Raw genomic sequence first — 10,904 nt, 5'->3', positions numbered from 1 at the left:
TGATTGAAAATCTTTACCTTGAGTTAAGTAGAAACAGAGAACATGAAAAAGGTTTTCTATGATTTTGATCTTGTGTGGTATTGTTAAATGTTCAAGTTTGGGGTTGTTGGGAAAACATGAAAAAGGAAAAACATTGAGCTAAGAGCCAAAAAGGAAGTATAGGCAAAGAAAAAGAAAAGAAAAGAAAAAGAAGTAAAGCTCAATGCAAATGCAAAGGCAAGCTGGGAAAAATAAGAATAATTGTGTTGTTATGATTATCTTAACTCAAGGATTTTGTGATCCAGAAAAACCAATTTTCTTGTTAGCCCAGCCACATTATAAGCCATTGAAAAGTCCTTGTGATGATGCATGCTTGTGAATGTTTTCGATTGTGGTAAAATGAAAGGCAAAGTTGATTCATGTGACATTGTGATAGTAGAGTGAATGAGTGATTACCTTTTATACACTTGTGTGTTGAGTGAAATACTTTACCTAGTGAGGAAATATTCCATTAGCACATGAACATTCATGCTTAATTGATTGGTCATTCATGAAAAAGAGCATTTGTTGGGTATTAACTGACTTTGTGAAACACTAAAGCATGTGCTCATCTTGATTGAACTCTTGGTCATAAGTTTGATTGAAGTTTTTACTTATCTAAAAAGAGGATTTTTGAATGAGTGAACCATCATATGAATAGGTTGAAGAGTGAGTTACATCTTGTTTGCTTGAGGACAAGCAAAGTTCTAAGTTTGGGGTTGTGATAACAGTTGAAAAACTGTTATTTTCATGATTAAAATTGACACTAAAAGCAACATTTACGCTTAGAAACTAGCTTGAAATCATGCTTTTCTTTATATTTTCATAAATAAGAGAGCTGGACAGGTTTATGCTTGATTTTAGTGTTTTTGTGCAGGTTTTGAGGTGAATTTAGTGAAAGAAGTGAAGAAGGAGAGAGATGGAATCAGAAAAGACATCAAAAAGTGCAAAAGGAGAAGTCGAAGTCACCGCTCAGCGGCAGTTTACCGCTGAGCGGCAATCAGGAGCTTACGGGAGATCCGCTGAGGGGCAAAATGGCCGCTGAGGGGAAGAAACGTCTCACGCACTTACCGCTGAGCGGTACTTTACCGCTGAACGGCACTTTTATGGGCTTGGACCTAATTTTCTGTAATTTACGAATAATATATAAGCTTTAGGGTTTCCTAGGGTTAGGTATCTCTGGCTGGAACGAAGCAAACACTCTCTCTTCCACCCCTTTGAAGGAGGATCTTGGATGCTGAGGCTTCCTCTTCACCTTTTTAGGGTTTTATCTTTCATTCTTTCATTGTTATTCATCTAGGTTCACCATGAATATGGTGAACTAAACTCTGTATGTTTGTTGGGGAATCAATGTAATCTTTTGAAGCTCTCATATATGGAATTTGTTTTTACATCTTTTATTTAAGATCTATGCTTTCTTTCATCATTAGTTAGGGTTTTTCCTCTTTGCGTAATGCTTGCATTGTTTAACTCATTCGATGCATGATTATTGGTTTTGTCGATACAGGCACGTACGGGGAAGTCTAGATCCGGGGAATTTCTCCCAATATCACATTGGTTGTCGTTAAGCTCCTGCACTTATGAACTAATCATTAGGAATGCTAGGAATTGTATGAACTCGTGATTAGTGAGAAGCCTTCTTGAAAGGTACTTTAGAGAGTGACATTAACAATGATGATTTGAATGTTGAATTCGTAAAATATATGAGAGTGGAAAAGATGAAATTGAACCCAACAACATATTCATACATATATTTCATTGAAAGTGTTTATCTTTTTCTTTTTGCCATTGATCAAAACTTCATGCATACATATTTAATTTTCGTCTTCTGCATATAAAATCCAAATATTTCGTCTTTAAGTCTTAGCTAATCAATAAACCACACAACTAAACTAGGCCGTGAGTCCTTTGGGAAGAACGATACTTGGTCTTACCAAGTTTATTACTTGAACGATTCGGTCATACTTGCTGATTGAAAAACAAGTTTGTGACATCATATTTTGGTGTTCATAAATTTGTCCATCAGAATCAAATCTGTATAAAAGAAAAAAATGAAGAAATAAAATATAATTTGAAATAAAAGAAAAGAAATGAGAATAGAACTCTAAACTACCTAAACAAAAACAGAAATGAAACTACTATGAGAACTTAAATGCAACTAAAATGATCCTGAACTAATGAGCATTATTACTGCCTAATAACAGAATCTAAAGATTATCACTGCAATAGGTAAATGATGCAAGAAAACAAGAAAATAAACCTAACTAAGAATGCTAAGAACAGGGGAACATATAACAAAACTTAAATGGAAGGAAAATAAAATCATAATCAAAACTAAGATTATTCTAATATCAAGTCAACATAAATACTGAAAATGAACAAGCAAACTAAAGATATTGGATAGAAAGCAAAGAACAGAGGCAAATGTGCAATAAACTGAATGAAAGAGTCTCAATTCTTCTTCAGAAAGACATTCCAAGAAATTTAAGCCCTCATTGGGGTCTTTTGAGTTCGTATTTCAGAACTTAAAATGGAAATTCTCACTCAATTATTCAATCAATACACACTTCCACAAGAACAGGAATACAACACTGAAATTGAAATCACACATACTGGAAAATAGAAAGAAACATAATAGAAACACAAAACCGAATGAATCTTTATGCATTGGATTCAACTCTAACTCGAGAAGACTTCTCGGTAGAAATTGCTCAATACAGAGTCATTTAATTCCAAAAGGAATTATAGAATGCAGAGATACAGAATCCAATTCTTTTTCTCAGAACATAACAATGGCAGAAATCAAAATCATAGAACAAAATCAACACAAACGAGAATACGAATTTGAACTTTATTAATATGAAAAAGGAAAATTACAAACACTTTACCAGAAATCACCGAATGAGGAGCTCACGGATTGTCACGGTTCCATGAATCTCATCAGCGAAATCCAGAATCAAGAACAGTATCCTACTCTAAGAAAAGCGAATAAAACCCTAAACTCTAGAACGGAGAACTGTAAACTGAAACGGTAAAAAGTGTGTGAATAAGTGTTCTCTATATCCTATTTACATGGTGAAAAACCCCTTTTATATAAGGTTGGAGAACGAAAAAAAGAAAGGGAAAAAGAAAATAGGAGAGGGGAACCTTGCTGTGACGCTTCGAGCACTCCACGTGGCAGCTCCGGTCAGCTCTTTTTTTCTCACCGGTCAGCTCCGGTCCTCTTCTCTATCTTCACCGGTCAGCTCCGGTCATCTTCTCCGGGCAAGTGATGTGCTCCTCTCTTCAGCTCTCTTCACTCATGGGAGCCCTAGCTTAGCTCCAAGGGAAGTGCTTTTTTTTCTTTCTCCAAATGAAGTGCTCCTGCAAAGAACCCCTAAGGCAATAGTGCACCAAAATGCTCCGCATCACTAATTGGATTTCAGCCCACCAACGTTTACAACAGCAGTGCTCCCAAAACGCAGTCATTTCCAGCAACCCCGCAGTGCAGTTCAAAAGCGTTTTCAGCACTTCAGTGCAAGTTAGAATCAAGTGCAGTGTTCCAGGGCCCAAGTGTTTTTTTCCAATTTATAAGGATTCATTCTGCAATATAGAAAAAAAAATGAATTAAGGCCATCAACAATTAAAAAAAATCTAACAATTAAAAAGAAAGATTTTTATTAAAGATTTTCTAAAAAATATTATTTTCCTACTAATTAACAAAAACTAAAAATTACATCTAAACACCTATTTTTAACTAGAATTTTATAAAACTAAAGAATTAAGAGAAAAACATAAAACTAGCCTAATTTTAAGAAATTAAAAACTAAGGAAATCTAAGAAATGATTTTTAACAAAGAAAAATATGTAAATCTAGAGTGTTATCAATCATGTTTATAAATTGAAAAAGGCCTTGTATGGTCTTAAACAGGCACCTAGGTCTTGGTATGAAAGACTTAGTACCTTTTTTATTGAGAATAATTTTTGTAGAGGAAAGGTTGATTCAACCTTGTTTATTAAGAGAGTAGGAAAACACATCTTGATTGCTCAAGTGTACGTAAATGATATTATTTTTGGGTCTATAGATGATTCATTGTGTGAAGGATTTGCACATATAATGCAAGGTGAGTTTGAGACGTCTATGATGGGTGAGCTGAATTTCTTTTTAGGACTGCAAATAAAGCAAATGGATGGGGGAACTTTTGTCTCCCAAACTAAATATTGTAGAGAAGTGCTTAAAAATTTTGGTATGGATACTTGTAAAGAAGCCAACACACCGATGGAAACTTCCTGCTATTTAGATAAGGATGAATCTAGTGAAGGAGAAAATCAAACCATGTTTAGAGGAATGATAGGATCTTTACTGTATCTAACTGCTAGTAGACCAGACATTATGCAAAGTGTATGTGTGTGTGCTAGGTACCAAGCTAATCCTAAGAAATCTCATTTAATTGTTGTCAAAAGTATTTTGAAATACCTTAAAGGAACCACATCTTTTGGACTTTGGTATCCTTCTGATGCGTGACCTATGCTAATAGGTTATTCTGATTCAGATTATGGTGGCTGCAAAATTGATAGGAAAAGTACTAGTGGAACTTGTCATTTTCTGGGTTGTTCTTTAGTGTCTTGGAACTCAAAGAAACAAGCTTGTGTAGCCTTGACCACTGAAGTTGAATACATTGCTGCTAACAATTGTTGTGCCCAAATTTTATGGATGAAACAACAAGTAGAGGATTTTGATATCTTCCTTGATCACATTCCTCTGAAATGTGACAGCACTAGTTCCATCAACCTAACCAAGAATCCCATAATGCATTCAAGAACTAAGCATATTGAGATTAGACATCATTTCTTATGAGATCATATTCAAAAGGGAGATTGCCAAATAGAATACATTGATACTTTACATCAATTAGCTGATATCTTTACAAAAACTCTACCTAAAGATAGATTCTATGAACTTAGAAGAGAGTTAGGAGTGTTAGACATGTCTTAAATTTAAGATTTCTGAAATTTTTGCATTTTTCGTAAACTTAGCGTTTTTAATCGATTATCATAAGATCATAATCGATTATTTTTGGCTTTTGAGAAAGGTTCTAATCGCAGAAAATCGATTATCCCCTGGAATAATCGATTATCCTAACTCAAACCCAAACCTGGGTATTCAAGAACAAATAATCGATTATCTTCATCAGTAATCGATTATCATACAATTTCTGGAAAATGACTTTTGAACAGATAATCGATTATCACTTACAATAATCAATTATCACGCGACCAGTTTCAAAAATAGAGTTGTTGCAACGAACTCTAACGGCCATAAAATGGCTAAAAACGGCTAGATTCTCGTTTTCTCTTATAAATACTCTCCTATAATCGATTAATTGTCATTCCTTTGAACCAGAACCATTGCTTAAACACAATCTGCACAAAATCTCTTCCCTTTTTTCCACTTATCCCATTTTTTTCTCATGGCTGATTCAAGAAGACCACGTAGGAGGACTACTGGTGCTTCATCATCTCGTCCCAGAAACATTCACCCTGCTTCCATCGAAGGATGGATCTCGGATGAGGAAAAGCATGTTGAGTACGTTCACTCTTAGCAAGAACATCGAATAATGGCAGTAAAGTTCATCCACCTTGACTTTTAAAGATTTTACGGCTTTCAATTTCCAGATCTGCTCCGCACTCAAGGTCTTTCGCATCTCGTCGAGCAAAAGGGATGTATATACCCTGATCTTATCCGTGTCTTCTACTTCAATCTGCGTTATCGTGACGACATCATCACCACAAAAGTGAAAGGAGTTTCAATCATTTTGGATGATGACGTCTGGACGATTGTTTCTCAACTAACAATCTGGGATGATGTTGTCCAAGTCCATATGGGCGTTGATGAGTGCATATTTATGCCCACATTTATGCTTTAAAATTAAATTTTTGATGAAATTCATGTGCTCGAATGATTGATTTAAAGAGGATTTGTGGTGATTGAAATTGTTGGGTTTGGGAATTAAAGAGACGTAAAAAGTGAGTTTTAGCGCATAAAATATTCATGGATGTTCTTACGTTTATTTGTGCAGCTGAAATTTTAAGTTCTATTGGTCCAAATGGCAATTCAAGGCCAAAATCAGGTTTTATTTGGAAAATAATGTACAGATGGGCCAAACAGGCAACTTTTACCCTTGCACCTCCCAATTTCCCTACATACACATGGTATCTAGGACTTGGGGTAAGCACGAACTCTTCCAACTATAAACCAGGCAAGCCAAGGTTAAAATGAGATTAAAATAACATGCTCAAACAAACCCCTTTGAAGTAAGTACCACACAAACATAAGGATTCAATTTTAGAAGATGAAACCTAGAAAATGTAAATGAAATAGAGAAACCATCTATCAAACAACACTAGTAAAAAAAGGACTTATTATTGCGCATATTATGCTTTGGTTCAGTGGAAACCAAAGCATAATATGGCGCGGTGGCATTTTTGAAATTTTTGGGATAGTATAGGCCTTGATTGTCTTAGAACCGAAGCAATATAGACCCCATGGCCTCAGTTTTATGTAGAACCAAATCCAAAAATCCCTGCAAAACACTGACAATCCAATCACCTGTCTGATGGAAAACTCTGTACAGAGTTTTTGGCATTGGTTCCTTGGAGAACCGAAGCCATAACGCCTAACAGAAAGATGGCAGTTGAAACGGTCAGATATTTTGCTGATCTATGCAGGAGATATGGCCTCCATTCCCCTCGCAACCGATGTCGTAGGTCACTACAAATTCTGACATTCCCATATATGCAGCCTTACAATAAAAGCGAAAGTTAGAGGGTCAGACATTTAGCCTCGGTTCCACCCAGAACCGATTCCATAGAGGTTGTTCTGACCCGCATTTGACATATTTTAAATATTTAATATATACTTTTGGTATTTTGGTCTCGATTTGGCGCGAAACCGAGGCAAAAGGTCCGATCAAATATTGCAAAACTACCATTTTGAATTAAATTCGAATTTGTTTTAAATGACTATTGGCCTCAGTTAGCTGAACAACTGAGGCCATAGCCCCCCTATTGCATCGGTTATTTAATGAACCGAGGTATTAACGTTTAAGTAGGTTAAAAATAATATTACAGAGAGTGAACAGTTTCGTCTTCTTCACGAAATTGTTCAAACTCTCTACAGAGCTCTCCTCCGTCGCACCTTGCCTCTCCTTTTCTTTCCATTTCCACCGATCATCCTTGATGTTTTATTGCCTTCGTGGTCTTTGTGATCATTTTGGAAGTATTTGCACCGATCAAAATCAGTTTTGAAGCATTATTGTGTCGTCGTGGTTTGTTCATTTTTTTTTTCGTGTTTTTAGTTTGTTTAGATACGTTTTTTTGATTATTTTGTTGCATTGTTTTATTATCTTGGATGATGAGACTTACGTTTTGTTGTATATGTGTGTAGGTATTGTGATTTTGCTGCAATCCAAAACACAGGTAGTCGTTTCTTCTCCGTTGTTGTCTCTTTATTCACGCTCTCAGGTTCCTATTGTGTTTATTAATATTTTTTTTGTTAATTTTTAATTTTTTTGTTGAATATATGTAATTATGTGAGATTGAATGTTTGAATTGATCATTTGAATGCTTATTAATTGTATGATTGTATGACTGAATTGATTGTATGATTGAATTGATTTAATGTTGAATATGTATAATTATATGATTGTATGATTGTAATTTTGTAGAACATTTTTGAATATTTAGGTATGGATCGAAATTGGATTAATTTATCACGCATTAGTGTTGAGTACGAGAGAGGGGTAAATGAATTTATACAATTTGCGCAACTTAATGAGGGTAGAAGTGATGATGAAGTGAAGTTTAGATGTCGTTGTGTGAACTGTTTGAATGAGAGAAAGTTGAACGCAACCCAAATTAAGGAACATCTTATCTGTGATGGTTTCCTATGATGTTATACAACATGGATATGACACGGCGAAGAAATACACTTTTTGACTGTCTCTCAAAATGAAATATTATTGATTCCACCATGGAAGAAGATCGATCGGATGAAGACAAATTAGAAGACATGATCCGCGATGTTGGCGTAGAAAATTTTTCCAAAGCTCATGTGTATGAGACGATGTCGACTGATGCGGAAACAACTTTGTATGTCGATTCAACTAAGTTCACACGATTTTCAGCGGTGTTAAGGCTCATGAATTTGAAGGCGACCAATGGATGGATTGATAAGAGTTTCACAGAATTGTTGACGTTGTTGAATGAAATGCTGCCATATGGAAATACACTACCCACTTGTAATTATGATGCGAAGAAAATTCTTTGCCCGATGGGTATGGAGTATAAAAGGATACATGTTTGTCCCAATTACTACATTTTATATAGGAAAGAGTTTGAATTTTTGAAAAAGTGTCCAAAATGTGGGTTATCACGATACAAGTCAAAAAAATGTATCTGCTTTGAAAGTAGTTTGGTACCTTCCAATTGTGTCCAAACTTAAGCGTTTGTTTGCGAATCCAAAAGATGCTTAAAACCTTAAATGACATGCAGATGAGAGAAAAATTGACGGGCTGCTTCGTCATCTAGCTGATTCAAAGCAATGGAAAAATATTGATCAACAATTCTCCCAATTTGGTCAAGAATGTAGAAATCTTAGGCTTGGTTTAGCCACTGATGGAATGAACGCATTTGATAATTTAAGTGCCAATCACAGTATTTGGTCAGTTATTTTGATAATTTACAACTTATCCCCTGCATTGTACATGCAGAGGAAGTACATGATGTTGTCTATGATGATATATGGTCCAAAGCAGCCTAGAAATAACATAGATGTTTATCTAAGCCCACTAGTTGAAGACTTGAAGTTGTTGTGGGTTGGTGGGGTTGAAATATTTGATGCCTTCCCTTCTAAACTTTTGTGATGCATGAAATGTTATTTTGCATCATTAATGACTTTCCAACTTATGGTAATTTCTCAAGATACAGTGTCAAGGGTCATAAAACATGTCCTATATGTGAAGAAAACACTACAGCTCAGCAATTGAAACACAGAAAGAAGACGGTGTATCTGCGTCATCGGAGATTTTTAAAATGTAATCATCCATATCAAAGGTTAAAAAAAACATTCAATGCATATCAAGAGACGGACGAAGCACCAAATCCACTTAGTGGTCTTCAAATCCTTGAAAAAGTTAATAAAATACATCATGTATTTGGGAAAACTTCCAAGAAGTCATGTGTAACCACCCCTTGGATGAAGAAATCAATATTCTTTTATCTTCCATATTGGTCAAAGTTAGATGTTAGACATTGCATAGATGTGATGCATGTAGAGAAGAATGTGTGTGATAGTTTGATTGGTACATTAGTCAACATTCAGGGAAAGACAAAAGATGGACTGAATGGTCGTTTGGATTTGGTTGACATGAAGATCCAAGAAGAGTTGACACCCAGGCAGATTGGTAAACGTACTTATTTTCCCCCTGCATGTTACACAATGTTCAGACAAGAGAAGATAAATTTTTGCCTTTGTTTAAATAATATCAAGGTACCACAAGGATACTCTTCAAATATGAAGAGTTTAGTTTCGATGCAGGACTTAAAGCTTCTTGGCATGAAGTCTCACGATTGTCACGTCTTAATTCAACAATTGTTACCGGTGACTATTCGTGGAATTTTGCCCAACAATGTTAGGCAGACCATAAACAGGTTGTGTTCATTTTTCTCGTCAATTTGTAGTAAAGTCATCGATCCTACAAAGTTAGATGAACTTCAAGGCGAGATTGTTATCATCTTGTGTCAACTAGATATGTTTTTCCCTTCATCTTTTTTTGACATCATGGTACATTTACTTGTTCATTTGGTTAGAGAAATCAAGTTTTGCGGACCAGTATACTTAAGATGGATGTATTCTATTGAGCGTTATACGAAGATTTTGAAAGGGTACGTTACAAATCTATATTGTCCCGAAGGTTCAATGATTGAAAGGTATATTGCTGAAGAAAGTATTGAGTTTTCTTCAGATTACATGACTTCAACAAATCCAATAGGAGTTCCTCGTACATCATGGTTGAATAAATGTTCTACAAGTAAAAGCATCTGAGGTGTGAATGTGGTGACGAAAGACCGCGAAGAATTGTTGCAAGCACATCTTTATATATTGAACAACAAAAATGAGGTGATCCTTTTTTTGGAAGCACACAAAGCCATTGTGAATAATAAAAATCCAAGACAATCAAAGAAATGGCAATTGATGGAGCATAACAGAACATTTATGTCTTGGTTCAAATATGAAGTTGACAAAGAGCCACATTCTTCACAGACTTTGTTGTAGCTTGCAAATGGTTTAAAGTCAGATGTCGTATGTTGTACAAGTTATGAAATCAATAATTGCACATTCTATACAAAGACTTTGGATGATAAAAGCATAGTAACAAAATAGTGGAGTCAGACTAGAAGCTGAGTCGCTTCAATTTTCCACATCAAAAGATCAAAATCATGTACTTGGATCAATGAGATATTATGGTATAACAGAAGAGATATGGTAGGTTGATTACACTAAGTTTTTTGTTCCATTGTTCAAATGTAAGTAGTTTGATAATAAGAGTGGTGTGAAAATAGATGTATCGGGTATGACACTAGTTGATTTTCGAAAGGTGGGTTATTAAGACGAAACGTTTATCATGGTACATCAAGCATCTCAGGATTTTTATGTCAAAGATCATGCGTCTGATCATTGGTATGTCACTCTTCAAGGCAAAAAACAAATATAAGTTAACAAAGACAATCTGATTAATATTCATATTTCTGACAACCAATCATTTAAAACAATGACAAATTTGGATGACCAGCCTCTACTTGACGATGTACATGCAATTCGGTCAGATCATAATGAGGGAATATAC

Source organism: Vigna umbellata, chromosome 2 (genome assembly GCF_029865625.1).
Source record: "Vigna umbellata cultivar VRB3 chromosome 2, Vumbellata_1.0, whole genome shotgun sequence".
Classification (NCBI taxonomy): Eukaryota; Viridiplantae; Streptophyta; class Magnoliopsida; order Fabales; family Fabaceae; genus Vigna; species Vigna umbellata.
The sequence above is the reverse complement of the archived record's forward strand: the minus strand, read 5'-3'. Positions refer to the sequence as shown.